This window comes from Vulpes vulpes, chromosome X, assembly GCF_048418805.1.
Source record: "Vulpes vulpes isolate BD-2025 chromosome X, VulVul3, whole genome shotgun sequence".
Classification (NCBI taxonomy): Eukaryota; Metazoa; Chordata; class Mammalia; order Carnivora; family Canidae; genus Vulpes; species Vulpes vulpes.
The window spans coordinates 1,539,396-1,545,639 of NC_132796.1; positions in this window are offsets into that span (position 1 = coordinate 1,539,396).

Here is a 6,244-nt window from a genome sequence, read left to right on the forward strand (position 1 = left end):
TATCATATATTACTATTATATATTTATTTTACACCTTACTACAATATATACAATAAATATAATTTATTACATATTACTACATATTTATTATATATTACTATAATGTTACTAAATATATAATTATAGTATATTATTATACTATATTACCTATTATAATATAACATATCTATGCTATATTGTATTATATACATAATAAATGTTACTATATATTTATTATTATATTTTTTATATATTATATGTAATAAACACAACATATGTGTTATACCTAATGTGTATATTCTTAAAATGTAGCCCTAAATGCTCCACTTAAGACTCCAGCAGTCGTCGACACAGGCTTATAGAGGTTCACAATCCAGCCATTCAAAGAAAACGGCTCCAACTTACACCCTCCTGTGCAAATCCCTTCTAAGAAGTAAAACCAAACTAGTTCGTTGCTGGAAAGGTGCAGAGTGAGGGAACATAGCTCCCGAGTGACAACGTCTTTGCTTCCCGTAACCCTGCTTTTCTTCCTCACCTAAATATATCCTAAATATCCTAAATGTAATTTGGAACGACCGTTCTTTGTGTTAAGCCTAAGAGCAGCTCCCAGGGTATTTTCCGGAGTCCCCGTCTCGGAAGCTCGCGCCGCTAGCATCGCTTCGCTGTCCTAATTGCCATGTGTTTGTTGACACCCGATGAGATGCAAGTGCTCGTCGGTTGAAAGGACACCAGAAGGAAACGCAAAGGGGACTTGTGGAGCAAGAAAGGCCGGAAGCCGGCTGCCCCGCTGAGGACGTGCCTGCCTGGAGCCCTGCAAGTGCTCGCCCAGGGGTGAGGCAGCTGGAGGAAGCTGCTTTCCCAGGCACCATGGCCAGCCAGCAGCGTGTGGCATCCCGACACTCATCATGAGTAGCTCAGCGGCCTGCGCTCCATCCTGGGAGAGGCTGCGGCGGCTTCTCTGAGTCGCCCTGGGTGGTGCACTTTGCAGGGACCTCTCGTTTGAGGAGGGCTTGTGACCTGTCAGCATGGAAACCTATTGTGTTGCTGGTTGCGCAACTGAATGAACGTTCAGTGCTCCTGAGTACTTGATACTAGCACTTAATCACGGATTTGGGTGCGTGACGTTAGGTGTGAAGACGTACAGCTGCCTTCTGTGATGACCCCACGCCGTCCTGAACCTTAGGCACGTTGACGCTCACACCCCGGCTGTGAGGACTGTGACCTTCCCAGCTGCGGGCACAGGGAAGAGCACTGTGGCGGCTACCTATCCCCGGGCCTGCCCGTCTTTCCTGTTCTGGAACCCACAGGTGCTCTGCGTACATCAAGTCTCCGACCGATCATCCCATTTTGTTCCCTGCAAAGACTTTCCACCTTCTGTCTCTAGCTCAGTATTTCTCGACAGGAGTAGATCCGAAGCTGAAGGAAGGCTTGAACAGACTCCGAGGGATGCTGTTCTGGTGGGGTCACCCGTGGACGTCAATCCGTGGCACGTTGATAATTTACTAAGTGCCCGTCATTTCCTCTTTATGCTTTATGTAACTGCATGAAGCTTATTTGGTTGTATTTGAATCGTCTCCCAACAAGGGCATGACGGGGTACTTGACACCTGTCACCTGAAAATACATAAGGAAGACGCAGAAAGGAGGATGCAGTGGGCAACGGGTTGGACGAGGCTGCTGGCTGACACATGGCTGCGCTTGCTTCAGGTGACCCACACAGAGGGGGATGGAGGTCCTCATCGTGACGTCAAAATGTGGCCACAGCAGACGTGTCAAGAGGCCACAAGATCGTGGTATCCTGTAATAAATTAAACAAGAAGCGCGCTGCAATGAGGTGGCTCTGATACCTCGGTAGCGAACACAGCAAACCGAAACCAGCAAATGCACTTGTCCCCAAGGGAATGAAATTTGGGGAAGGACCAAGCACAAACAGCCGTCCAGCTGTGAGCGTCCTATAAAACCCTTTCCCGAGCTCCTGTCCCTACCGTGCTCAGGACGATGTAAGGTGTGCCGGTGCCCGCTGTAGACAGACCCTTGTTTGCTCAAATGAACCGCAACATTTTAGGGTCTTTGTTGGTCTTCTTTTAAGTACAAAAGGGGAGTCAGCTGAGTCGCGGCCAGAGGTCATAGATTGGGGCCTGGCTTCGTGGTTCCGTCTTGAAGTTCCAAGCTGGGAACCTGGGTTCGTTTAGGGAGGTCTCCTGTGGGCTGGGAATGCAGATGGGGGGCGGCAAAGCCTGTCCTCAGCCTCATGCAGCTGACATCCTAATGGGGCACAAGCGGTCATCACGGGAAGCTCCCAGGGATGGGGTTTGCAGGCAGGGATCCAGGAACGAGCCGATGCAGGAGGGGTGGTCAAGGAGGGATGCCCCCCCGTACAGCGTCGGAGAGGAGGTAAAGTGAACGACGTGTGTCTGTGTCTGGGAAGCAGGCAACAGGCCGGGGTTGAGGGCGTGTTGTGGGTTGAGTGGGGTCCCCCACCCCTAAACCACATGCTGAAACCCTAATTGCCTGGGTGTGTTGGAGTAAATTGGGTCCATCCTGAAGGAGGTGCTGACAGGTTGGGGTCCTGGAGAGCGGGGACCCTGGGCTGTTCCCCAGAGTGGCTTGGATGTCACCTGAGCATGTGGTCCCTCCCGCTGCCTGCCTCGCATCCTCCTCCCTGTAGACGTACACAGGTCCCACTGGCGAGCGGCACACCGGCTAAGGCGGAACTCAGCATCCCAACCCATGACTGTGGCATCCATGCTTTATGGCACCCAAGGTGCTTTTTGTCTCCTTTTTGCTGTGATGATCCAACATCCCAGGCAGCTCTGCGCCCCCACTTTGTCCATCCTCGTCCCTCGGAACTGGGGACCATCCCTCCTCTGCTTCACGCCATGTACTTGGCTATGACTCTGCGCCTCATCACTTTGGTGTAGATTTAGGAACCTACAGGCTTTTGGTTGATTAGTTTTATCACATTTTCATGGACTATTGGTTTGCCGGGCTGAAGATTTCTTTTTTAAGTAATAGCATGACCCCATCCTGTCTTTGTTGTGATTCTTATGTTCACTGGGCAGAGCTTCCGATACTAGAGTTTAGTATTAGTGGAGACAGAGGTGGATGCTGCATCCCTGCTTGATTTGGAGCAGGATGCCTCTGCGGCCTGTGTATTTGCTCCTGGTGAGGTTACGGGTTACATTAACCAGCGTCGTCAATCCTGCAAACTGTTGTGTGTGCAGGGCCGCAGCTCACGGGCTGGGGGGCTGCCAGGCTCGACACCAAACGCCCCAGTTAGACTGGGGCGAATCAAAACGTGTTGATTTGGAGAAGCAGCAAGGGCTTGTCCCCATGTGAGGCCCCCGTGTAGTACGTGGGAACATGCTTGCCCTAAAATGAATGTGGCTCGTGAAACTGAAATGCAGAGTGAGCCGGGGGGCATTTATCTGCTCCATCTGACAGCCCCGCGAGAGTGGGATTCAGCTCGTGGGCTAGGGAACCATCCCTTTGGTGGCCCTGGGGAGCCTGCGTGGTCGGGGCTGACCTGGAGCCTGATGGCTGCAGGAGACACACCTCCGTGTGCTCTTGTAAGGCAGGTGTGTCGGGAAGCCGGAGCGGGGCCTACGGCAACAGGAGGTGGGGCAGTGTTTGGGGATCACAGACGTCCTGGCCCCAGCTCCCGTGTTTGGGACCAAGACTGAGCCCCGCATGGTTCAGCCTGTCCCGGAGGCATCTTGTGCCTTTGAGGAGGAATCACACACTTGTCCAGGACCATGACACGTGCGCATGGTGTCCGACCCTGTAGCCTTGAGGGAGCCATGACATCCGACCATCACATTTTCTTTGCCATCGATGCTTTCCTTTTCCTCAAACGTAACCGTGGCGACTTCAACAATCCGCCGTAAATCATTGAGTCGCTCTCCGCTGCTGTCAACTGCAATCCAGCTTCCAGGTGGTGAAGTCAAAGTTCCCAGCATCTCAAGATTTATTTCCTCCTGTGTTATGTGGGTTTCGCTCGGCAAACCCTCACTCACCTTCTTGACCTGCCCTAAATGCACCTTGGCAGGACTTGACAAGTCCAAGAGTTCTCTTTGCCAAGATCCCCCCGTGAGCGCCGCGAGTAGAATTTTTTTCCCTCGTTCTCCTCTGCGCCCTTGTTTCGACCGAGGATGTGCGCGTACAGCTGTTCCTCTGTGGTCTTTTATCCCACTTGGTCATTTCCACGTCTCTTCCCGTCCTGGAACTGAAGACTGTCTGAGCAACGAGCCATCCCGCCTCGGCCTCATGGCTCTGATGTCTGCCCCCCATACCGAACGCTTCCCCCGCGTCGCAGTGAACGAATGCGATTTTGCTCGGAGGCAGAAGCGTTAGTTCTCCAACGTCCGCTGGGACTCTGGTCGTTTTCTTTTTTAAAAAAAAATCTCATTTATTTGAGAGAGAGTAAGCGATGGCACGCGAGGTGGGTGGAGGAACGGAGGGAGAAGCAGACGCCCGGCTGAGCAGGAAGCCCGGCGCCAGGCTCCATCCCAGGACTCTGAGGTCATGACCTGAGCCCAGGGCAGATGCTTAATGGACTGAGGCACTCAAGCGCCCTTGGCCACTTTTCCATAAAGGATATTCTCAGTGTGTTACTCATTGCAAAAATGACTTATGTGTTGCTGCCTCCCCGACACTGGATTATGGGCAGGCAATGTTTTTACGTCAGAAAGGGAGGATAGGGCTTGTGCTTGTTATTGGGCTCATACGTCTTTCATCTACAGGGAGGGTCGGAGAATCTGATTCCGTGTCACTTGGTATGGTCTATCCAATCCTCAGCATCTCATCATTGTGAAGGATGAGGATGATGACTCCCTTTCCAGGGGGCACCTCAAATTATCAGTGGCTGCAGCCACGGACGGGCCTTGAGCGGGTTACCTGAAAGCAATGAGTATGAACATTTCCATGTTCATAGCGCAACCATGATTCCATCTGTTAGGAACGTGAACTTGAGAGTCTAAGGAGCTTAGCAAAGTTCTCCACCATCCGTGGTAAACAGGTGCGTGTTTACGATCTAACTCCACCTCCTATTGGAGGCAACGCCCTGTTCCATGGGCACAGTCTACACTCTCAGAAACCTGCAAACCTCGACAAAGCAGGCACCTTATCAATTTTTCTTGGAAGACGGTGACCGGGGACACCATGCCCAAAACATGATCACAAACGTTTGCACGCCCTCAAAGTCCTGTTCAAGCATCTGTTAAGGTTTACCTCGTAAGATTCACGCATTTCTTTCAAGGAGACTAGCCAGGTGTCAAATCATACCTATTTAGGTAAAATCAGGGTTTTCCAACGCATTCCCATAAAGCACTCAATCTGGGGACGGGGTTGATTTCAAATCATCGTCATTAATAGGATCGTATCTGATGAATACAACTCAAGAAACACGAGCCCAGGCTGGCCGACGTCTTGCATCTTGTCTTGTAATGATTTTGTTTCTGGACTTTTAAGATGGTTGCTTATAATAGTGGCATTGCACTATATAAGGATGACTGGTTAAGTAGCATTGATCAACACTTGAAACGGGGCAGATCATGGCCACTTAGTCGCATTTATTAACATAAAGGGGCAGCCAGCAAGTGCCGAACATATCAAGATGTGCGAGTCCTATGAAAACGAATTACTGACGCGGAGTGCAAGCGTGCAAGCGTGGAAAACCTTTTATGCTGCGACGGCTAAGGGCCCCGTGCAACTCCCTGACAATCTCACCCCACAACACAAAGCAAAACGGGATGCATAGTAACAGCCCCCAGAACGTGGGAGGGGAAGGGCCGGTGAATGAACATACCGACGAGACTTTAAACCCGCTGATTATGGAGCTGCCGTGGGAATCTGTATCTGGAAACACGTTTATGCCTTTTTTTTTTTATTGTTCAGGATGAAAACTTGGTATACCCTTTGTGGTTGCTCATTCCAGAGAATGGGTTCAGAACGTCTTGATGCATGCTTTTTGGTGTTTTTATATGATTCCCATGCAGAGCTCCCCGGGGAACAAAGATGACCTGGGGGTAATCTGTATACTGAGTCCGATGGTCCAGGATCTGGTTTCTATGGTAGAACCAGATAGTGGCACCTGGAATGAGGCATCCTATCTCCCCCCTCAAAAAAAAAAAAATAGAGAGAAAGAGACAAATATAGAGAACTATGTTCTGGTGGAAGAGGGCTTTTTAATGAGAATCTGTGCAGCTAATCCCCAAACTGCTCTGGTTTGTTTAACTGGGTGTTCATGAGCTTTTCTTCATGTGTAG